This window comes from Molossus molossus, unplaced genomic scaffold (assembly GCF_014108415.1).
Source record: "Molossus molossus isolate mMolMol1 unplaced genomic scaffold, mMolMol1.p scaffold_m16_p_23, whole genome shotgun sequence".
NCBI lineage: Eukaryota > Metazoa > Chordata > Mammalia > Chiroptera > Molossidae > Molossus > Molossus molossus.
The window spans coordinates 24,288,483-24,312,386 of NW_023425359.1; the positions used below are offsets into that span (position 1 = coordinate 24,288,483).

Below are 23,904 nucleotides of genomic sequence, written 5' to 3' on the forward strand. Positions count from 1 at the left end.
CGTGGCTTTGTGCCCCCGTCTGCATCTGAGTATTAAGCAGGTCTCCCGTCTCACCCGGGGCCTCTCTCCTGAGCACACCTGGTTCCCCAGGCCCCGCATGGAAAGGACAATGGCGATGCCCCCTTCGCCCACGGCAGAGGCCCTGTGGCGACCTTTCCACGACCTGGTCTTCCTACCCAGGAGGTGGCCCAGGCCCTCGGCAGAACCAGCACCTGGAGAGCGTGGCCTGGCCGCCCGCCATCGAGCCACAAAGACGACACCAGCTGGGACCCCCACCCAGAGGGATCCACCCGGACAGCAGCCTCCTAGCCCAGCTGGACGGGCTTCTCCGGTTTTCTTGGCTGGGTTTACCATGGCCTCTTCCACTTCTGCTTTTTCTTTTCTTTTCTTTTGTTTTTCATCCTCACCTGAGGATATTTTCCTGTTTATCTTCAGACAGAATGGGAAGGAGGGGGAGAGAAAGAAACATCAACGTGAGAGGGACACATTGACTGGCTGCCTCCTGCATGACCCCGACCGGGGCCGGGGACGAACCGCAACCGAGGTACGTGCCCTTGGCCGGAATCAAACCCGAGACTCTGGTCCTCAGTCTGATGCTCTACCCCCGAGCCAAACCGGCCAGGGCTCTCACTTCTGGTTTTGGTAGCTGAGGTCAGAGTGCTAAGCTTTATGGGTTAAAGGCAGCAGAGTCACTGTTCCCTCCTGCGGTTCTTGTCCCAGAGAGCCTGGCGCTGGAGTGGCCGGACCCTCAGGGGCCGGGTCTCCACACCGACCCCAGCGCAACGCCTGCAGCCACTGGAGGGGACATGCGTGGCCCCCAACCTTCACTTGTGACCTCATTGCCCTTGGAACCAACTCCTTCCGTGGGGAGTTTGAGATCAGAATCTCGTGTTCCGTGTGCTGACTCATCTCTGCTCTTGGCTCAAAACATCTAGAACCATAGACATCCATCCTAAGTTGCTTTTCCATTTCTTTTTATTGTAGCTGCAAAGATGTCACACCCTTCATCTGCCTGCGCATATTCTGTGAATCCCTAGAACCAACACGCGAATGTGATTCACTCGTAGAAGGAAGGAAGGAGATGAGCTTGGATGGTGTGGCTCAGTGGTTGGGCATCGACCCTGCACCAAGAGGTCACCGGTTTGATTCCCGGTCAGGACACATGCCCAGGTTGTGGGCCCGATCCCCAGTGGGGGGCGTGCAGGAGGCGGCCAATCCATGTTCTCTGTCATTGATGTTTCTATTTCTCTCTCCCTCTCCCTTCTTCTCTCTCTAAAATCAATAAAGAAAAAAAATATTTTTAATACTAAAATAATAAAAACAAAAATACTGTATTTTAAGAACCCGTAAAAGCAGGGAAGGAACACAACAAGGTCTCGTGGCTGGCTTAGTCAGGGCCTGTTTGGATTTCGGTTCAAAGTAGCTATTGAGTCAACTCAGGGGAGAAAGTATCCTATTTACCTGAAACTGTGACTTCTGCATTATACCGTCTAATAAGGCGCCGCCCCCACAGCATGGCAAAACCCCTCCAAGTTCCACCTCAAAGCCAGGATGGGAAGCTCTGGGCACCACAGGGCAGGCTCGGCTCGGCTGTCGCTGGACCCGCTACAGAAACAAGATACTGCGCCAACATCTGGGCCGGGGCCTCTGGCCTCCAGCTCCCTCCCTCCCTCCAGTTTCCACTGCTTCTGGTCTTGCTGCTTCTGAGCATCTGATTCCTCCGTCGGTGATCAGTAACATTTCTCGGGGCTTCTTCTGTGCCAGGCTCTGCGCCCCACCACAACCCCGGGAGGTCAGTGTTGAGACCACTGGGAGGTCAGACGTGAGGAAACTAAGCGGAGGGTGAAGATACTCACCCCGACCCGTCCCTGGACTGCGAACCTCAGGGCCAGCTCCAAAGCCTGACAGTGGACCGCCGGGTGCGGGTGGGACCATGCGCCTATGTCTGGGGACTTCTCCCTGAGGATCATGGTTCTGGTCATCATGGGGCTCCACGCTTTGTTTGGGACTGTCACTAGGGACACCATCACCCAATAAGCGTCCAGCCACTCTTCTGTCTAACTCCTTCCCCCAGCCTGTCCTCGACCACAGCTAATTTAGGAAACTGTCACGAGCAAGGAAATCATTAGGTGTTTATGACGCGAGGGCTTCACACTCCCCTACCTCACACTCACCTTTTCTTACGTGTACCAGGGTCTTTAGGAAAAACCCCACAGCCTCGGAGAACGTAGGCTCCTTCATAAAATGGAGAAGGAACGTAGTTCTGACTGCGCGGACCTCCGATCACACCGTCTAGACAAGTTAAACCGTCCGGGAAGAAGAGGACATCCCAAGACACTCCGTTTCTAAATCACTGGACTCGTGTCCCCTAAGAGTCCGTTCCATGGAAATGGGGATGTTGCCCCGCCCAGACCCCTGTCCTGTCTGCAGAGAAGGGAGAGCCCCTCCTCTCTGCCCTTCTGGAAATGACCCTTCCCACGCTTTAGTCGGAGCAGTCATGGATTTACATGACTCTCTTAGAGCCAATCGGCAGTCATGGACTTACATGACTCTGTGTCCGAGCCAATTGGTAGTCATGGATTTACATGACTCTGTGTCCGAGCCAATCAGCAGTCATGGATTTACATGACTCTGTGTCCGAGCCAATCAGCAGTCATGGATTTACATGACTCTGTGTCCGAGCCAATCAGCAGTCATGGATTTACATGACTCTGTCTTCGAGCCAATCGGCAGTCACGGATTTACATGACTCTGTCTTCGAGCCAATCGGCAGTCACGGATTTACATGACTCTGTGTCCGAGCCAATCAGCAGTCATGGATTTACATGACTCTGCCTCCGAGCCAATCGGCAGTCATGGACTTACATGACTCTGTCTTCTAGCCAATCAACAGTCACAGATTTAGATAACCGTACCTCCTAGCCAATCAGCACTCGTGGATTTAGATAACTCACACATCAGATCATCCCTTAACGTCCAGCCCCGACACCCACCCTGTTTTCAAAGCCCGAGGTGGGCTTCCATCGCTCTCGGGTCAGCAAACCCAAATTTTCAGCATGGCTCATGTGTTCTTCCCCGACTTCAGGTCCCAGCCGCATCCCACTGGCTTCGATCCTGTCCTTGAGCTGCCTTTCTCAGACACTCCCCGTGTCTGGACGTGTTACTGTCTTTTCCAGGGCATCGCGTCCCCAGCTCCCCCACCAGTTAGTTACCTTTTACATCTGCAAACGAAAAAATTTTCCACTGCAGCAACACTGGCCTGCAGACACCAAACCTCCATCTCTCCACGGCCAGCTCCAACCAGCTGAAGCTCCTAAAAAACCATGAACTTTGGATGACCTCAGTCCACCCAGCCCTTCCTGGACAACACTGAAGACTCTGCGGACCGATAAACTCCGAGAGCTGTCTCCCCAACCGTGCAGACCTTGGATGCCCTGGCCCTCTTATCCAGAGCTGGCTTCCAGACCCTGCACAGGACACCCCCGAGTACCCCGTCTCCCGCTGAAAACCTCTCCTTGTCCCTGCTGGGGCGTGACTCAGGAGCCTGTGTTCCCTTCACTCTCTAGCCCAGGGGTTCCCCACCTTCCTGATGCCACGACCCTTTAATCTAGTTCCTCCTGTTGTGGTGACGCCCAACCATACAATTAGTTTTGTTGCTACTTTCTAGCTGTAATTTTGCTACTGTTATGAATTGCCATCGGAAATACGTGTTTCTCGATGGTCTTAGGTGACCCCTGTGAAAGGGTCGTTGGGCTCCGAAAGGGGTCGCGACCCACAGGTTGAGAACCGCTGTTCTAGACCTTTAGCTGCTCTAACTATGTGACCGTGGTGGATATCTTTCTCTGCATGGGACCGCCCATCCCAGGAGGTGGTGACCATGCACCTACCCTCCCCCCCCCCCCCCGCAACACATACTTGCTGAATGAAAGAGTCAACGACTTTTCATTTTATTACTTTATATCCTAAACCAAGCAAGGACACATTTGTGAACTGCCTTTTCCTCCCAGTGGTTCAGGTCTTCGATTGTTAGGCAACAACGGGCATTTTTAATTTAATAAAGACGCATCTATCTTAAGGGCTGCGTGAGTTTGTGTTTACCGGTGACAAAAGACATGGAATGATTCGGAGAAGGCGATGTCTACTCCCTTCCTCCCGACATGACCAGCAGTGTGCTTGGCCGGCTGTGGGCTCGCTGTCCAGTGCACGATCCCTCTCTGAAGAGCGTAGGTGATCATGTTACACCCGGGGGCCTGGGATCGGATCCCTCTTATAGTCGCCTAAAAAATTACAAGGGTCCTTCATGGTCATTGAATTACTCCCTGGCTTCTAAGAGGAGCTCATGCATTTTCAGGGGGCTGTGTATTCTTCGACTCATCTGTGTGTTTCTTCTCCGAAAGTGACCCTCGGTGTTGAACGTGGAATCTAACCCAAAAATTCGAATGGAAATTCGTGGAAAGGCAAGTCTTGGAAGGGAGCATGTGTGAGTACTGGCACCTCCGAAGGGTCGTCTCCACCCTTTCTTTTTCTGCTGTGTTCAAGCAATTTAATTCTGCGTCTCGTTTTAATCTGCAAACCAGACCCCTTCCCGCAGTTGAATACACGTGTTTGCACTCCCCCAGGGGGAGGGGGTCGTCTGAGGTCAGAGGCTCCATAGCTTGACCAGGCGTCTTAAGACTGGCTTTGTGCAATTTGGCACCCGGGGGCTTTCTGTGCACGCGGTCCAAGCGGTCTGTCCAGGGCTCAGAGACGTTTGGGCAGTGAGCATAGTGGAATATTTTATTCTTATTACTTGGTGTTGATTTTTCAGGAAGATTTGCACAGGCGGGCGTGGTTTAAAGGACTCTGAAAGTCTTCACAACCTGCTTTCCTAGAGAGGGGGGAAGAATGGGTTGTCTAACGAAGATGGGAGGGACTTGGAATCAGTGATTAAGATCCATTAAAAAATACTGGATTGTCATGGCATCCTGGGATTAAAAGAAAGGATTAGAAAAAATACAAATTTGGCTGCTAGGTAAATGGGAGCGGTTCTTTCTGGCTATAGTGTATAATCTTAAGAAAATAAGAACAACCTGTTTATAACGAGGAATTTTTCTTACCTTAAGGTCAAGGGGAACCTTGGGCTCTAAAGTCAGCATCTAAGATAAACACCACTTACAGCCAAAATATCCTTTAAACTCGTGTAAAGTTCAAACCATGCATTTCATTTGTGGTCCATGGCAGGGAAAATAATTAAAATCATTCCCCAAACCTTTCCATCATTTTTTTTTTCTTACTTGCATTTCTTTTCAGGGTTCCTCGTATTGTTGTTTTGTGGGCTCACTCATCGGCGCTGGCGTTCTGAGAATGAACGCTGTATGTCACTGACGCCGAGACACACCTCTTACATTTCAGCATCTCGGGACATTGAGGTGTGTCTTGTAACAGGTGGCATTTTTAAATGGCGATTCTCAGGGTTCTACCTTTCCGTCTTTCTTTTCTTTTTTTTTTTTTTTTTATGCTCACCCGAGGACATTTTTTGTTCAGGTAGAGTGGGAGGGAGAGAGAGGAACAGAGAGAGAGAGAGAAACATCGACGTGAAAGGGACACACCCGCACGACTGACCAGGGCCGGGGACAAACTGCAACCGAGGTACGTGCCCTTAGCGGGAACCGAACCCGGGTCTCTCGGGACCACAGGCCGACGCTCTAACCGCTGAGGCAAACCGGCCAGGGTTCCTTCTTTCTTTTCTTACAACTTCCTACAAGGATGGTTTGTCTTACAGTGAATGGTCTATGAGATGGGGGGAAATAGAGCAGTTACATTCATATATAGTGAATATATAGTAAATGTTAGGACTCTGCTCTGGAGGCTAGAAATAAATGCTACTGCCGCGTATGTAGCTTTCTGGAAACAAACAGACCAAACCCCACTGCATTCTGAATACGCCTCAACTTTGACTCAGTGTCGGGCCGGAAGCACTGACGTGTTTCAGACTCAGCCACTCGGCGTGATTACTGAGCCCTCTCGTGCACTTGATGTTCCTCTTGGTGCCAGGCTGGAGCAGCACGTGAAACCGGCTGGAGAAATCTCTAATTTTCAGAGATTTTCTCTAATCTAAAAGAACAAGACAGGTTTCAAAACACTTAAATTACATAGTCATCCTTCTCAACACGGAGTCTGGGGGCGCACACTCTGTTCGCAGACCGTGTCTTCCTATTGTACCTTGATCCCAGTGAAATTAATTCGGACTGAGCTATTCTTTTGAAAGGAATACATCATTCTTTCTTTTCCTAGAAATAGTTAATTCTTTAAAGTCTAAATTTCCAAAATTTGAATGTCCTCAGGGTGGGGCGGTGTGAAGCCATACACCAGTCCTGTGACATCAGGTCTAGGACTGTCCCCATCTTCAAATGGTCTTTGTGAGGGCCAAAGGAGGTAGTGCATCCAGACCATTGTGGGAATTTAATACAGTAAATATTCATCCTATTTCACTTGATTTATTTTGCCAGTTGACCAACAGGTAAGTACAGTTTGTGGTGTGATTAATTGATTTTTTTTTAATCCTCACCCGAGGACTTTTTTTTTTTCCATGTATTTTGTTCAGATAGAGTAGGAGGGAGAGAGAGAGAGAAACATTGACGTGAACGGGACACATGGAGTGGCTGCCACCCGCACAACCCAACCAGGGCCGGGGACAAACTGCAACCGAGGTACGTGCCCTTAGTGGGAACCGAACCCGGGTCTCTCTGGACCGCAGGCCGATGCTCTAATCGCTGAGCCAAACCAGCCAGGGCAAGATTGATTTACTTTTGAACCAAGACCTAGAGTCTTCTAGGACAGTAAAAAGGTGTATGCTGTCAGTCTGAAACAAAACAAACAAAAAAACAGGAAAAACAAAAGACGAAGAGAAAAATACAATATATAGGAGAAGAAGAATGACCCAAATCCCAGGGCTAAGAATTAAATACACAAAGTAACGTTTATGTAATGGGACCCAATCATGCACGGGGCAGAGTTTATTGCCAGGACTAAGGAGTTATTCAGAGTCAGGCTTTATGGTAAAGTCACTGCACGAATTTTTCCATTTATCCGCAGAACGACACTATTGAGTAGGGGACGGTATACCAATTACACAGGGGAGAATGCCGAGGGTTAGGAAGGTTAATGAACCCCCCATGGCAGCTCCTTCAGTGAAGCTTGAATCCCATCCGCAGACTCTCCATTCATTAAAACACTTGTGTTATTGTTATTATTATTATTATTATCATCATTTCCTATTGTATTCCTGTCACATGCTTTGCCCCATTCTCCATTGTTGTAGCTTGCTTCCGTCATTAAACTTTTTAAAAAAAATAACACTGCTGACCAGCTTCATACAGACGTGCGTTTAACAGAAATGGAATTATGGACCCCAAGTTTACAAGCATTTGCATTCTCGAGGAAGCGTGACGTGATGGATAGGCCATGGTTATAAGTCTAAGGACACCGACCAAGGTCTCGAAAGGAGAAACACAGAGGACACAGGCAAAACTTCACCTTAACGTTGAATTTCATTAGGGAAACCAATCTGCGGCCTGACTCTCGTAGTTCTGATAGGGACAGTTATTTACATATATTTTCTGCTCTCCTTAGCAAATTCCATAGCAAGAGGGAGTATTATTTGAGTCAGTGCCCAGAACAGGAGGCTGATACCACCACCTGGCTTTTCTGTTCCAAGGGGACTAGAAAATCCAACGAAAGATGCAGACAATGGATATTTCTGAGGGGGATTGTTTCAAGAGCCCGGGTACCAGTGACGTGGGCACTGATGGGCTCTTCACGTCTGTCTTCTTTGCCACCCACGAAGGTCACCAATTCGGACGTTTATGTTTATGCCATAGATCCCACACAAAACGTTAACCCCACCCTCACGTTCCCTATCTATAATGTAAGGAAGTATCATTGCTGTTTAATCTAGTGTCTTTTTCATCAAAACCTATCCTTCGATAGCAAACGAGTCAATAAACCCAAACGAGGAAAGAACACTGTTTCGTCGAAAGCACCTTCCTGGTCGTGACGGTCAAAAGCGGGGCCACAGTTGCATTCATTGTTCAGTGAGCTCGTCCACACCGTTCAACCCACCGACAGCAATGAATGTGGATTGTGACCTTTGAACACGTCCTCTCCGCCCCGGGAAGGGGACGCCCCGGCGGGTCCTGCGGTGGTCTCCTGTCTCCGGGAACTCTCAAGTGGGAGCAGGTGATGGTTAGCCATAGGGTACAATCAACGGTCGATGGTTTTGACTTTAATTCCAAACTCACCGACAGCGTTGAATGTTCCCTGAAGCCACCTCAAACTCCGAACACGGCTGACTTGACCGTCTCTGCAGGTGTCGGGGGTGGAGACAGATAACGGTAGCTTCGCTTGGGCGTTGGATGCATTTTAAGCCTCTTCACGAAACAAGAGTGAGGACACGTGATTCCTTCAACCAAGAGCTTGGCAGGCCTGCCCCTCAGCTGAGGAAGAAGAGGGTCTATTGCCCTGAACGAAACAATGCTTGTCTTGGCTCAGTTCCAGGGTTAGCTCACTGTTCACGACAGAGAGAATCTGCTGTTCCGGGTAGCGGGAGGGAGCCCATCGAAACGGTATCTTATCATTTAAATAGGGCTCTGCTCAGGGTAGGTAAACAGGATGTACTTAGACTGTGCAGATCACACGACATTTCCTTACATTTCCCCAGACCAGATGAACGTTAGTCAGAGTTACCCTTTCATAGTTTGTATTTCCCTGTAATATACGGTTGTAAGATGAGTACAGTTGCCTAAAAATTCTCACTTAGAAACTACCAAACAATAATAAAGGAAGCAACCAGCTCGACACAATTTTCTTAGCCTATGTCACCAAGTTCTCGTTGACACGGTCCAGGGTAAACACAGTCTGCGCTGCTGCAAAACCGTCCACTTTCTACCATCCCCACACCGCTGTTCATATCCCCTTTCTTGTGATCTGTGTTTCTTTTTTAATTATCACCAACTCTGATGGATACATTTTTAGACCACTTGCAATACTTTTCTATCATCGGTCTTACAAAAGTCTCTTCGGATGTATCAGAACCAGGATAGAAAGTCACGATTTCACGCAACGAATTGTCATTCCATGGGGCTGTAGCTCCCTGTGCATGAGACGACCCACAACGGCTCAGAACATTCTTTGGACGGTGACCAAGGTGTATGCAACCACTGTCCTTGACATAGATGGGAAATTTTCACCCTAATTTTTTTTTTTTTTTTTATCCTCACCCGAGGACACTTTCCCATTTCTTGTTCAGGTAGAGTGGGAGGGAGAGAGAGGAACAGAGAGAGAGAGAGAAACATCAACGTGAAAGGGACACATCGAGTGGCTGCCACCCGCACGACCGACCAGGGCCGGGGACAAACTGCAACCGAGGTACATGCCCTTAGTGGGAACCGAACCCGGGTCTCTCAGGACCGCAGGCCGACACTCTAACCGCTGAGCCAAACCGGCCAGGGCTCACCCTAAATTTTTACACATTCTAACATTTCTTTCTGAATATTCTGAAGCCACTGATTGTTTAATGCTTTCTAGACAAACTGTTTACATGGAACCTGATTTTTAAAAAATGTTTTTATTGGTTTTTAGAGAGAGAGAGAAACATCAACGAGAGAGAGAGACATCGATCAGCTGGCTCCTGCACGCCCCACACTGGGGATCGAGCCTACAACCCGGGCATGTGCCCTGACTGGGAATTGAACTGGGACCTCTTAGTCCACAGGACGATGCTCTATCCACTGAGCCACACTGGCCAGGCTGCAACCGGATTTTTTAGGAGTGGTTTTCGGGGTCTACTGGGTATACGAATGTAGTGAGGCATCAACTTGTCTTAGAATATAAGACGGCGATTAATCTATATGTTGCTGTTTAATTCTTTTGAAATAAGCAGATTTTCCCCTCCAGAATAGAACTCCTTAGGGGAACTCCTTATCAGCAGGCATTTCTGTGCCGCTGGGGGGTGGGGAACCGCCACCATGGGCCCGGGGTCTCATCTGTTTGCTCTACCAAGGACCACGGGAGGCGCATCTGGCCTGTACCTGCCCACTGGCTGCTGGACCAGGTCAGTACACAGGTGTTTCCACAGTGCCTGTTCCTCTCCTGCTGCACCTGCTAACACTTGTACGCGAGGGACACGACCATGAACGACTGCGCTGTGTATTCTGAATTAACAGAAGACAGGCATTTGGCCCACTAATCAGCAGAGCTCGAGGGTGGTTGCAGCCATTGCGTAGTGTGTTCTTACTTGTTCTTCAAAATACTTCCCCCAAAATCCTTTGCAGAATATAATTCACGTGACGTTCTTAACTATGAAGGAATTCACTTATAACAGTGAGACATTAAGCGTCCTGTGCACATAAAATAGCAGCAGTACACACAGGAGCTAATTTCCTTTTCTTCGGACTCGAGCGGAGGCATGTTTTACGGTTGTGGTTGGTTGAACGGCAAACCTCTCTCTGAGCAGCCATACCACTTCCCACCACTGGACCCGGGTCTGTGTCCCTGCTTGCACACGCGTGTGTCAGAGAGCAGACTGAACTGGAGGGCCCTGCGGTCCCACTTTTGCTCCACAGAGAAAGGGTATTGTCCTTGCTGGTTCGACTCGGTTTTCTGCTCATTCGTGTTTGCTTTCAGTGATGAGCTCACCTCTTCTAATTCTGTCTCTATTCTCATGACTTAGTCCTGGCAATGAGCCCTATCTGTTTTTTTTTTTTTTTAAATGCTTTTATTGACTTTTAAAAAAATTTGTTTTTTATCCTCACCCAAGGACATTTTTGCATTTATCTCCAGATAGAGCAGGAAGGAGAGAGGGAGGAAGAGCAAGAGAAACATGGATGTGAGAGAGACACATTGACTGGCTGCCACCCGCACGACCCTGACCGGGGCCGGGGACAAACCGCAACCAAGGTACATGCCCTTAGCGGGAACCGAACCTGGGCCTCTCTGGTCTGCGGGCCGACGCTCTAACCGCTGAGCCAAACCGGCCAGGGCAGGACCCTATCTTAAAACACTGAGACTCAGCAGTGCTGAGACCTCACGTTCTGCGGGGAGAGAGAGCACGGTCATAACTCCCGATTCAAAGTGGATGGTCGTGATCTTCATTCTTGCGTAGCTTTTCCTGAATGGAAAGATCCGCGAGCGACAGGCCACGGATGGATAAATACCTGCCTACTCTCCTCCTCGGAATATCGGAGGGTCGTGTGGGCAGAAGACCAACCTGCATCGCAGCGAGATTGATTTTCATCCTGATGCCTCCTCCTCCGGCCTGTGAGCACAGTCGGCATTTCGGTTTTGCGTAAGGTTAGCAGGTCGTAAATAAACCAAAGCAATTCCTCTGCCTGGAGCAAGAGGCTCACAGAACGCACAGAAGGGCACGTTCAGATCCAGCAGACCTAACGTGAACTGACGGGGTGCACGGGGAGGTGGGGGGGTGCGCCTCATCAAAGGCCACCGGGATTCGGGAGGCTGAGGTTGTCTGTCTGGGAACAGAACCACTCTCCGGTCCGATGACCTGTAGTTAATTCAAGTGACTGCCTCCGCCGGGCCCCCCGAGGGCAAGTGTGTGAAATAGAGCATCTCCGGGTCCATCTCCAGCCCGCCCCGCTGCCAGCTGCCTTGACCTACATCGCGCGCGAGGGCACCTTGACCTACATCGAGCGTGCACGTGGGCGCCATCTGGACACGTGGAAGGGCACGAGCCTCGTTCATTCTTCATTCCAGTTCCTTCGAACGTGTTAGGGGCAGCGCAGAGCCGGGAGGAGATTTACAGCTTAACCCGCTCCGTTTTCTGTCCGTGGACATGAATCATGGAAAATGTTGCGTTAGGAAAAATGCCATCACGGGTCACCCCTCTTCACACTCCACCCTGGAAGGGAACGGCGCTCGGAAACCCGTGGTAAATGAGGCGCCGCGTGACCCCTTTCCACGTCCATTACACCTTCCCAGAGGACTTCCTCCTCCACCCAGAACGTGGGATCTCAGGAGATGGTCCAGCACGCGGCGTCCACCATACAGACGATCCGGGCACAGAAATGCTCCTTCTGGGCAGTGATCGCTGTGACCGACGGACTCCGGCTGCTCCGGCAGGAACAGGGACAACACCCAAGAGGTGGGGACTGGCCAGGCGCATGGAGAGCCCAGGGCACACCCAGCCTGGCTGGTCAGACCCGCCCACGGCGAGAGACTGGCACCCCAGACAGCCCTGCCCACTGCGGGGGGGCCCCAAGCAGTTCTGGGTGCCCGTCCCCGAACACTGGAAACAGTCACTCACAGCTCGCTCTATAGAAGTGTCCTGAATGTCCTCTGGGGAGAGAGCATCTCCAGGGCAACCTCTGGACTATTGGGCCACATTACTAGCAACTGAAAAAACAGACCAATTTTTAATATGCATTTTAACAGGATTTAGACATAAACAAATACCCATATATATCTATGTCCCCAAATGCACTGTGAGGAATTTATAAGTCTTTTTTTTTTTTTTTTAAACAAACAAATCAGTCCAACTGGCCAGGGCTGAGCCCTTATAATTTTAAAAGAACTGTATTTTCTGGAAAGATTTGGAAATCTACGTCCTAGCCATCTCTACCGTGTTTATCTTTGGAAGCGTCCACAGACATCAATATCTACGTGTTGTTTGTTGAAAAGCTGGACAGTGCCTCAAATACAGTTTATTCCAATGGACGAGGTTTTTATGAAAGAGCCTCCGTAACATCCACATGGACGAGCCGAGAAGGTTCGACATCCTTTCTCTCATCTTTCTGACAGTAGCGATTTATTATCACATGCTGGACCAAAGCGTTGTTTTAGGAGAGAGTGTATATATACAAACTACGTTGACGTGGGTGGAGGTTTTCCGTGTATGAGACACGCAGCAACGTCCACAGTGCACTTTACTGGGTTGCCCCGTGTGATACCAGGGAAGAGGGCGGGCCGAGTCCGTGGACGGGACCACCACTCGTGGGCTGGGCTCTGTACCCTCTCCCAGCTTTAACTGCCTACGTACCATGTGGGTAATAAAGTCATCTGCCCGTGTGGCTCAGCATTTGAGCGTCGACCCTGCACCAAGAGGTCGCCGGTTCGATTCCCGGTCAGGGCACATGCCCAGGTTGTGGGCCTGATCCCCAGTGGGGGGCATGCAGGAGGCGGCCCATCGATGTTCTCTCTCATCAATATTTCTATCTCTCTCTCCCTCTCTCTTTAAAATCAATAAAGGGAAAAAAATAAAAAATGCGTCATCTTCACATACACTAGTTCAATGTTTTGTTTTGTTTTGTTTTTTTTCTAAATAATCCTTTGTAATAGATGTTCTGGAAAGGGTAGCATGGTTCTCATGATTTAAGGGACAGAGACTTACATCTCGATCTCCGAAGATTCGAATGCCTTTTGTCTTCAACCACAGCGAAGATAAAAAGGAGAGAGAGAAATGTTAGGTTTCTTTTCTAAAGAGCCTCAGACATGTCCTTTTAAAAAAGAAGCCCAGCAGAATAACACCCCCAGTGTGGCCAGCAGCCCACAGGCTCTTACCCGGTCGGTGCTACCGGGGACGGGCGGGGAGAGCCCCGGGAAGACAGGTCACAGTGAACCGCAAACTCTCCGGAACAGGAGCCCGCGGCGCACCCGACGCAGGGATGCAGAGTCGGGGACCCGGGTGACTTCTCCTGATGGCCCTTCAAGATAGGTCTTGTCCTTCAGCTTATGGCCGAAGTTACTTTAAAACAGGTGGGAGCTTCGATGCTGCTACACAGAATTAGACTCGGGTATCGTAATTTTAAACATTCATCAACTTTGCTTTTATTTTTAATGTTTCAGGGGTTGTCTACCTGAAAAATATTTGTGTTTCCTCGTTCTGACGTTTAGACTTCTTCCTGCAGGAAAAAAGGAAAGAAAGAAAATATATACATTACTATATTTTCCCAAAATGGAGCTTATTTTGAAGTTAAATTATATTGAGCTTTCAAAACAAATTCCTTCATGAATAATTAATCATTTAAAGAATCAACTTACAATAAAATATCTCTTCTATAGGAAAAAACACACACATTTTTTTAAACAGAAAAGGGCCTCAAATGTAGCGTCAAGTTTGGAGTGAAAAACTCCAGTCGTAGTTGAAGTGTGTTTTCTCGTTTTATAATGAAAAGCCATTAAGTCGCTCGTACAACCATGGCGACTCCGCAAACCAAGCCCACGCTGAGGGCCGCAGTGTTTATTTTAGTGGAGAAATACAGCCTCCTTGATCTAAGTCTCCACAGGAATAGTTAATTAATCCCTCAGTTTGAAAATGATAGTCTTGTTGATTGATATTCAAAATAATTTCCAAATTAACCCCCAGTAAACATGACCATGTCAGTAACACAACTTGCATTATTCCACTGTTGTTTATTTTATTTATTTATTTTTTTATCCTCACCCGAGGACATTTTTTTTCCATTTTTTGTTCAGAGAGAGCAGGAGGGGGAGAGAGGAAGAGAGAGAAACATCGACGTGAAAGGGACACATCGAGTGGCTGCCACCCGCACGACCAACCAGGGCCGGGGACAAACTGCAACCAAGGTACATGCCCTTAGCGGGAACTGAACCCGGGTCTCTCCGGACCGCAGGCCGATGCTCTAACCGCTGAGCCAAACCGGCCAGGGCTCCACTGTTATTTTAAAACATGTAAATTAATCTTGGAAAATTAAGAGTCATATGTGCATAGTAGAAAATAAATACTTTTTTCCTAAGAAAAACTTATCAGTTTTTGAAAAGATAGCAGAGCTCTTGCCCATACAGACTATTTAAAATTTCTCAGTGGAGGACACCAGATAGGGTTAATCAAAAAAAAAAAACAAAACAAAAAAAAAAACACATGCCAGGGGGTTTTATTTTATGTAAGACAATCAAATATTACTTTATGATTCTGTCACATTCCAGTATAGGCTGAGTGTTACGATCATATTTTTAGAATATTGATAACATCTTTCAGATTTTCTATGCTCCATTCAAAATTTAATCTACAACCTCAAGCCTCCCAAGCTTTGTTACTTCATTGCCCACTAATGATGTTATTTGCATACCTTACTATTTCTGGAGGATATTGTGAATGTATTTCTGGCTTCAGAAATTATGCAAGCATCTGTTCCTTCAATCAACAGGATACCAAATGTTTTTTGCATCAACCTGTGTGAAACAATGTATATAATGCAATTTTATTTCCCATGAGCTTTTAGGAAACACTGACTTTGTAATAAAATGAATGTTTGAATGATTAGGATGGTGGAGGAAGGATGAAAATAATAAATAAAAAAATGTATCACAAAGTACAATCTGGGGGGATTAAAAAAGGAAGTTATGATATAAATTCTGATAACTTTCTAGGTTTCTAGTCTACATAGAAATGTTAAAATAAATGAGATTTGCAGAACTTGACAATTTTAAATATAGTCTTCTTGCTGCATTTCTACCAAAAGCTTCTATCTTAAGGCTTTTATTTTATATAAAATATGAAATACTTTTATTTTATATAAAATATGAAAGTTTATCCACATTTTTTATGTTGAGTTCTGATACTCAATACATGGACTTTGGTTTGCTCCAGCAAAATTCCCTCTATAAGAATGTTTTTCTAAGAATGAATAATCTAACGTAGACTTGGCCAGGCGAGACCTTACCTAATGTAGCCAGCAGGCCACTGTGTTCTCTCCACAGGTGACCTGTGGGCTCAGGTGGGGGTCCCAGCCAAAAGTCAAGAGTCCATTACAGTTACATATCATATTGCTCAATAGATCTTACAAAAATGGAATGCCCCAGCACAGTTATCCATCAAATATACGTCGTCTGATATGTTTAGATTAATTGTCTAACCTCTAAGAGATTTATGCATTGACGTTGATGACCTCTTCTAGACCTGAGAGTCTGTGAATTCTTGTAGTTTTTGTTCCACTTTTAATTTCCTTAGTCGAAGGGACTAATTCTATAGGGCTTAATTAATATTTCCTTCTTTCTACATTTTCAACCAAAAAACAGGCCCAGACCCAGTGTTTCGTTAACAACTCACAGTGCTTTTTTTCTTTTAAGAAATATTAATAGGACAGTTTGTTCCTTGAACAATAGGAACTCGGGGCAGCTCGATTCACTGAAATCATAACTGAGGAGAGAAAAGACAAAAGACTTCATTCAGGGGTTGCTTCATGTTTGTGCCAACCTAAGGGTGATCCTGATGAAATGTGTAGCCACAATCCAGACACTGTAGCCATTTTAAACTGCCCACTATATTCTTTGTAACTGTTTCTCCTCCAAAAACAGTTACACAGAAGTTGTGATATGTTAAAAGAGAGAGAGAGAAGAAAGTGAGTTCACAGTAAGAAACAAAGTTTCTTTCCACACAAATTGTCAACTCTCCCAGGCTGGGTTGTCTTTCTTTCTTTGTTTTCTTAAATTTTATTTTTCAATCACAGTTGACATTCAATGGTCTTTTGTATCAGTTTCAGGTGTACGCGGTAGTGGTTAGACAATCCTACACTTTACAGAGCGCTCCCCACCCCCCGATATTTCCAGTACCCACAGTCATCACAATACTGTGGGCTACATTCCCTATGCTGTAATCGACATTCCTGTGACTATCTTTTAACTACCAATTTGTACTTCTCAATCCTTTCACTTTTCTCTTTTCTTTTCTTTTCTTTTCTTTTCTTTTCTTTTCTTTCCTTTCCTTTCCTTTCCTTTCCTTTCTTTCTTTCTTTCTTTCTTTCTTTCTTTCTTTCTTTCTTTCTTTCTTTCTTTCTTTCTTTCTTTCTTTCTCTTTTTCTTTTTCTTTTTTTTTTGCATTAAGAAATACACAATTCATTTAAACGTTGAATGTAATATTCCTGCTGGATGGGTGCCCAGGGCAGATACCGGGCTAATCGACTGTTTACCGGAATGCACGTCAACAGTGTCATTAAACACAGGTACAAATCATCTTCGTTTATTGACTCCAGTCCTGGTGAATCAATCGTGTTCGCTACTTTTCGGCACCTAACTTGGTACCCTTAAGGAATTTCTTGAAAACAGAATCATCCTTAAAGAATGAGAGCTATCTAGAAAAAACAGGGTAGAAACGAGCAGGGTTGAACGCAGAGACAAGTCTAAGCACGTTGTGCCCATGTCTGTGGCCCTGGCTTCTGGCACCTCTTTCGCGGCGGTTCACTGAGCCCCAGAGGAGACAGGGGAATCTACAGAGCTACATTATCCAAAACTCCATCAATTGAACATAAAGATCAATATTTATTTAAAAATCTCAGCAAGTGGAAAATGCCCTCCACAGCCTACTTCATGAAACACACAGGCGTAGGTACTGACAGGTAAGATGCTGTCCATATGTTGGTCTGAAGGCAGTTTTCTAGCCTTCTTTGATTTTTTTTTTTTTTTTTTACTAAAATTATTTTAGGGAAGATATTTTACCCAAAAACATACTTTTAGAAAGAGCTTTAAAAAATACCCTAAGTGAACGTATTCTAGAGCCTTCTTTTTCCAAAATGCCATTGCTTTCATTAAATTCAGTCTGTATCAACCACCTAACTGGGCACTGAGCCGTCTAAGAGTTGGCGACTTCTGTTGTCTGACCTCATCTTTGTGCATGGCTGTCTCGCACGCTCGTGCACACCTGCTCACCTGTGCCCACCACGTGTGGTGCAAATTGGATTTCTTTCTTTAAAAAAATTTTTTTCTTTATTGATTTTACAGAGAGAGGAAGGGAGAGGGGGAGAGAGAGAGAAACATTGACGAGAGAGAACATCGATGCCCCCACTGCCCGCCCCCACTGGGGATGGGCCTACAACCTGGGCATGTGCCCTGACCAGGAATCGAACCGGTGACCTCTTGGTGCAGGGGTCGCCGCTCAACCACTGAGCCACACCAACAGGGTGCAAATCGCATTTCTTAATGTTACATTTCATTTCTGCTTATTGCCCCAAAGAAGAAATTCTCACCAGTAAACAACAAATAAAAGTTACCTAGAAGGCTGAGCACCTTCCAACTCGTTTCACATATGCCAGCCGGGCGAGAAGCTGGCCACCCGTCCTTCCCGGGGACGGCCGGCGGCACGCAACGCGATTCACAGAGCAGCCCGTCATCTGGATGGAGAGCTATAAAAATACTTGATGCTTCAGTCTATTTTCAGCTTTTATTTTCTGGCCAAAAAAAAAAGGAAAATAATAATTTTGGCAATAGCTGGTCAAAGAACACTCCCCGTTTCTTGGTCGTTTTAGGGTAACAAAAATAGTTTGCTGAGTGGAGCTTTTTGACCCACATATTTGTTTTCAGACAGTTTCTTTCATGGCCTCAGCTCTGCACTCGGCCGGCTCCGGGAGACCACCTGAACCATACACAATGTTGCCGACTTACACCGATTTAAAGGCAACTGTAACAGCACACGGCTCTATTGACCCAAACTACAAGGTTGCCACTGGAGTAGACAAGGGGAGCATCAGGATCCATTTCAATGAGCACCTGTGGGTTCCACAGTTTCCCACATTCTGCTGGGCACTCCAGGTAAATATGATCATTTCTTTGGGAATTAAAAAAATTAGTATGAAGAAGTTAAAAATGTCTATTGGCGCCGAGCAATACCAATAGGTCCACTCGCATTTCCTTTCGGGGCAGCAGCCTGGGCAGGAGCTGGGCCCCCAACTTCCTACCTTTATTATTATTATTTCTTTTGGATTTTAGAAAGAAAAGAAGGGAGAAGGAAAGAGAGATGGAAACATTGATGAGAGAGAATATCGATGGGCCGCCTCCTGCACGCCCCCCACTGGGGATCGGGCCCACAACCTGGGCATGTGTCCTGACCGGGAATCGAACTGCGACCTCTTGGTGCAGGGTCCACACTCAACCACCGAGCCACACCGGCCGGGACCTACCCCCTTTAAATAGAGCAATTTACTCCAGACACAACCGGTGCTATTTGGCGCTCCGATGTGTGCGGAGCTCTGTTGTCACCAAAGCCATCTTACAGAACTGGAGAGTAAAACTTTTAGATTAAACGTACACCCATTATCACGAGTCTGGACTACTTTAGGAGAAATCATGGGAAAAAAAACACACACAGCATACTGAGCAATAGAAAACAGATGTCTCCTAGCATTCAGTATATTTATATACTTGTAAACAGTATATTTTTCCATAACATGGCATTTCTTCTCTGGGACGGCCTATGTGTCCACAGGACGGGGGGAGGTGGACGGAGACCACGTCCCTTCTTGGAGCTGCGCGAGACGAGTCTCCAGTGGCCGTTGCGACGGAGCGGTTCCCTCCGAGGAAATAGTTCAGCGCAGACGGTCTGAGCAGGGGCGTCAGGTGGCTGCGTTCACGCCTTTGTCCCTGTCCTCTGGGCTTGTCACTCGGCTGTCACTCTCGGCTTCGTGTTTCTGAGGATTTCAGAGGCTGCTCCACGGAGGTGTGCCCCCGGCCTGTGCGCTCCCTCCTGCTGGACGAGCTGCGTCTGGAGGGTGGTTCTCCCGCTCGGGCTGCAGGGGTTGCCCTGCAATTCCTGCCAGAGTGCGTTCCGGGTGCTGCTACAAAACCTTGGAAAGTCTTCCAGAACCCGAGCCTCCGCTTCCCCAGGAGAACCGGCCGCTCGCTCCGCGGTTTAGACGCGAGCGGAACCCACACCCCGGAGCCCGAGCACAAAGAAAGAACGGGTCTCTCTCAAGCGACCCTTTCTGACATTTTTCTGAGCAAACTGAAATGGAAAAGAAACGGAGGGAGAAAGGAAGTGGGCACTGAACCATCTCAGTGGGCACCGTACCATCCTGACAGTGGTTTTACCTTAAGAAAACGGAAAACAAACTAATAACCCTTGAAGATCGCTTGCTCTTTGTTTTCCTTCATAGACTTTAAAGTTATGAAAGTCTATGGTTTAATGTGAGAGAATATCAAGATGAGGACCTGATACGAAATAGGACATAGGATGTCCTTGAAATGGATCTGCACTGCTTCTTTGATTATAGATCAGCAGCAGAGCGGGGCTCTACATTAGACTTCGCCTCCATTTAGTTAAAAGCATGAACATACATGCTCACAACAAGGAATCTTAAGAAGTACCTCCTAAATTAATAATGATTTCAGAAACCTATGCTGACAAAGTATTCCAGGTCCTTCTAGCTCCTTTATTATAAGCCATATTCTAAGATTATATTTCCTATTAGAGTAGATTAGTAGCTGAATTTCCAATTCTTTAGGTTTTTTTGGTTCACCTGGTATAACTGAATCCCTTTGTCGCATAAAAGAGGAACCGGATCCCTAGGGAATGTGCGTGCATCTCCTGGGTCCCCCGAGTGCGCGCAGGCCAGCTGGGGGCTCCTGCTGGGGGCTCCTGCTGGGCCCTTTCACGGGGTCCCCCCTTCCTGCTCTCTGAGGAGCTCAGTGAACACCGGCCAAGCGGACCGTCTCTCCCCAACCCTCAAGACCTGCATCGGTGTTCCAGCCCTTGTCTGAGTTTTGGTTCATCCTCTGAGTTTATTTTTTATGTTGCTTCAACCAAAAGGCAATACCTAGACTTCTGAACTTCATTAGTAACTCCGCTATCCCCTGTTCTAACTTCCATCTCTATGTTTGCTTCTTTGTTGTTTAAAAAAGTGAATTTAAGAACCTGGACCTGGGCAGTTCCTTCAGATCACTGTCATCACCCTTGTGCCAGGAGGTCTCTCCAGCCAGACCTTCCCGCCCACGTCCCCAGAGCCACCGGCAAATACGTTTGATCTCAAACTGTCATAACACATAACCCTCCATCACTTTTCCTTTGAAGAGCAAGTTGGCTCTGTGGGGTTTTCCTGTGCTGTTTTCCCCAGCACGGACTTGAATGCTTTCTATTTTGTAATAAATTAAACTCTTTATATAGTTCTTAAACCTCTGGGCACCTCCTTCTCTGCCTCCTCCTCCTCCTCCTTAAAACAACAACGACAACGACAAAAAAAAACTAAGCTTCTTTTCAGCATTTGAAATGAAGACTGAAACATGGATGCAGGAGAAACTATTACCTGCAGAAACGTAAGAAACCTACAGCTGACCTAAAAGTGCATTTTCTCGACCCAGCTTTCCATGGTTGGATTGACAGCCTAAAAAAATGCAAAAAAGCTCCAGTCTTATTGAATCCACATGAGATGTAATTAACAACATATTGTGAGAGATTTTTGCCAACGTGCATTATTAACATAGATATTTAGGTCAGTGAACTCTCACGCTGGTTTGGATTTTGCTATGGTTTACCCCGGTGCTTCCCCCCAACCCAATCTGCACACGCCAGCAGAGAGACACCCGATTCCTCAAACAGAAATCTATTCTAAATGCACAGAAACGTGGAATGTAACTCGTGGGCAGTCCATGAACACGGGGAAGGACAGACTCTCCAAACCCTGTTCTGTGCAGGTGCCGAGCTGGTTCTGAGGTCGTTCTCGGTGCTGCTTGGGTTTTAAAAAAGCGGCGGTTCCTGAAGACCCGGAGGGCAGGCGGGCTGGTCCGCCAGGGGTCATTGTGGGGGCGTCTGCGTTCCAGCCACAGCTCTCGGTGACCAGGCCACACAAGGGAAGTCCGCTGCCTTTGGGCTGTGCATGGTCCCCCCCCCGGGCACGTCCCCCCGGAGGGCTCAGCACATCGATCGGGTAGGGGTCTGTCCCCACGGCAGCTCAGCCGTCTGCCGAGGGTGTGATCACAGCCGAGGTGCAGCCCCTGCAGAGGTGCGAGAACCTTGGGAAGCAGTGACGGACGAGGGCCGCCGAGCCCGACGTCGTGCACCAGGCTCCAGGGCGCACGGAACCCACCGGCCCGCGGCAGTGCGCTCCGGACACGTGGAATAAGGAAAAGCCTCCACGTTCTGCCAAATCTGCGTGAATGCTTCCAACCGCGTTCTGAAGTCTTTTTGCAGCTTACATACAGCAGGTGCTTCTATCACCGGACAAAGTCAGCCGAGGGGCCGGCGGCTCCCGCACAGAGCGCACTGAGCGCTGAAGGGGCGCGGCCCTCGGCGGGAGGCCACGCGTGCTCCTGCCTGGGGTGGAAGCAGAAAGCGGAGCCGCCTCCCTCGGAGGAGGAGAGCTGCTCCTCTGAAACCCCTTTGGAAATGCCCTCGTGTTGACGTAAAATTCCAGAGGAGCCCGGCCGTGTGGGTCAGTGGTCGAGCATCGACCCTGTACCAGGAGGTCGCTGGTTCGATTCCCAGTCAGGACACGTGCCCGATCCCTGGGTGGGGGGGGGGGGCATGCAGGAGGTGGCCAATCAATGTTCTCTCTCATCGATGCTTCTCTCTCTCTCCCTCTCCCTTCCTCTCTCTAAGATCAATAAAGAAAAATAAATAAATAAAAAATAAAATTCCACAGGATGTCCTGAATGTAGAACAACTCAAGGAAATCCTGATCGATCGGTGAACAATAAAGGACACACTTGGGTGTCACCATAAACCGACACTGGATTTGAATTAAGGTTATCAATAACAATCAATCACTTCCTCCAAAGGGGCTACTTTTTTTTTTCTCTATTGATTTTAGAGAGAGAGGAAGGGAGAGAAAAAGAGACAGAAACATCGATGAGAGGGAACATCGACTGGCTGCCTCCTGCACGCCCCCCACTGGGGATCGGGCCCACAACCTGGGCATGTGCTCTGACCGGGAATCGAACCGGCGACCTCTGGGTGCAGGGTCGATGCTCAACCACTGAGCCACACCAGCCAGGCCAAAGGGGCTGTTTTAAAGAGTGAAATGACCTGGCTGGTAATGTTTTGGTGCATTGGTGAGATCAAACCCTAGTTTGGGATAAACAGTCTGTGACAGGAAACTCTATTATGTATCAGTTTCACATAAAACACTTTGCTTTGAGAGAAGAATAGTTTACATCTAAGTCCCTAATGGACAGACATTCAATATCTAATATTGTCATAACATACTGTGTATCAAGTCACATATAAGAAAGGTTACAACCCTACAAACAAACACAAGTGTGGAGGGGATACTGCAGGGAAAACAAAAACAAAAACAAAACAAGGAAAAACATGTGTAAACTGGTTTAAATGAATTAAGCTAACATAAACCAAAGCGTGCCTTTTCCCCAGCGTGATTAGGTTAACGCATAAGCCAGGTTTAAGACAGAATTCGCTCAATTTTTCTAGCAAAGGAGAAGAATGAGCCCAAGGGCACTAGCAGGGTTTTTAACTAAGTCGTGGGAACAGATTGGGACAAGGTGCCCGTCGGGTGACGTGCCGTCCGACTGCCCGGCTCTGGAAGGCTGTGACCTGAAGACCCACGAGCCCTGGCGTGGAGACAGGAACCCCGTAAACACGTCTTGGTCTTCCGTCGCAATGCAGATAAAACTGTCCCTGTGGTCTTGCCGTGCCAACGTCTGCAGCCCAGGAGGGAGACGACTTTGTGCCCCTGCCTTAAGCTAAGGCAGATTTTACCGTCCGTCATTTGGGGAACACCACAGAGAAAGCAACATGCACTTGATCAGCTGAGCAGAATTCCCCCTGTTGCAATTTCAGGTTACTCGATGCTGATGTAGCGCTCAAAACATGTGGCCAAAGCACACACATCTGGGGTTAAAGTAATGAGACTTCCAGTCTGGTAGCATTTGCAGCTTAGAAATTAAGAACACTGTAGTTTGCTTGTCTTTTTTATACACTTTCCTTCTTAAAGAATAGGGACATGTTTTGTTTAGAAGACTCACCAGAACTCTCTCTCTCTCTCTCTCTCTCTCACTGGGAGGAACCTGAGAGATTCATCTGTAAAATACACGCCACAACCATGTGATCCACAGTGAATTCTCTCCTGTGCACATCTCCGAATGACTGAAGAACTCGGGAAATGTTAACAATTCGGGACTTTAAATTGTAAATTTCAATGTACAGATGACATTCCAAGGGAAATAGGAGGTGAG

The 23,904-nt window shown here is 47.6% G+C and overlaps 1 long non-coding RNA gene across 1 annotated transcript in view; it reads right to left on the reverse strand.

The window, feature by feature from the left end:
- Nucleotides 1-11,687: 11,687 nt before the first annotated feature.
- Nucleotides 11,688-23,904, reverse strand: part of LOC118640667 — a 50,173-nt gene continuing 37,956 nt past the window's right edge. The window contains exons 3-8 of the long non-coding RNA XR_004961434.1: nt 17,997-18,173; nt 15,081-15,183; nt 13,552-13,892; nt 13,382-13,414; nt 12,299-12,387; nt 11,688-11,815 (exon numbers count right to left, since the gene is read on the reverse strand). This is a non-coding gene — a long non-coding RNA (uncharacterized LOC118640667). The remainder of the gene's footprint in view (nt 11,816-12,298; nt 12,388-13,381; nt 13,415-13,551; nt 13,893-15,080; nt 15,184-17,996; nt 18,174-23,904) is intronic.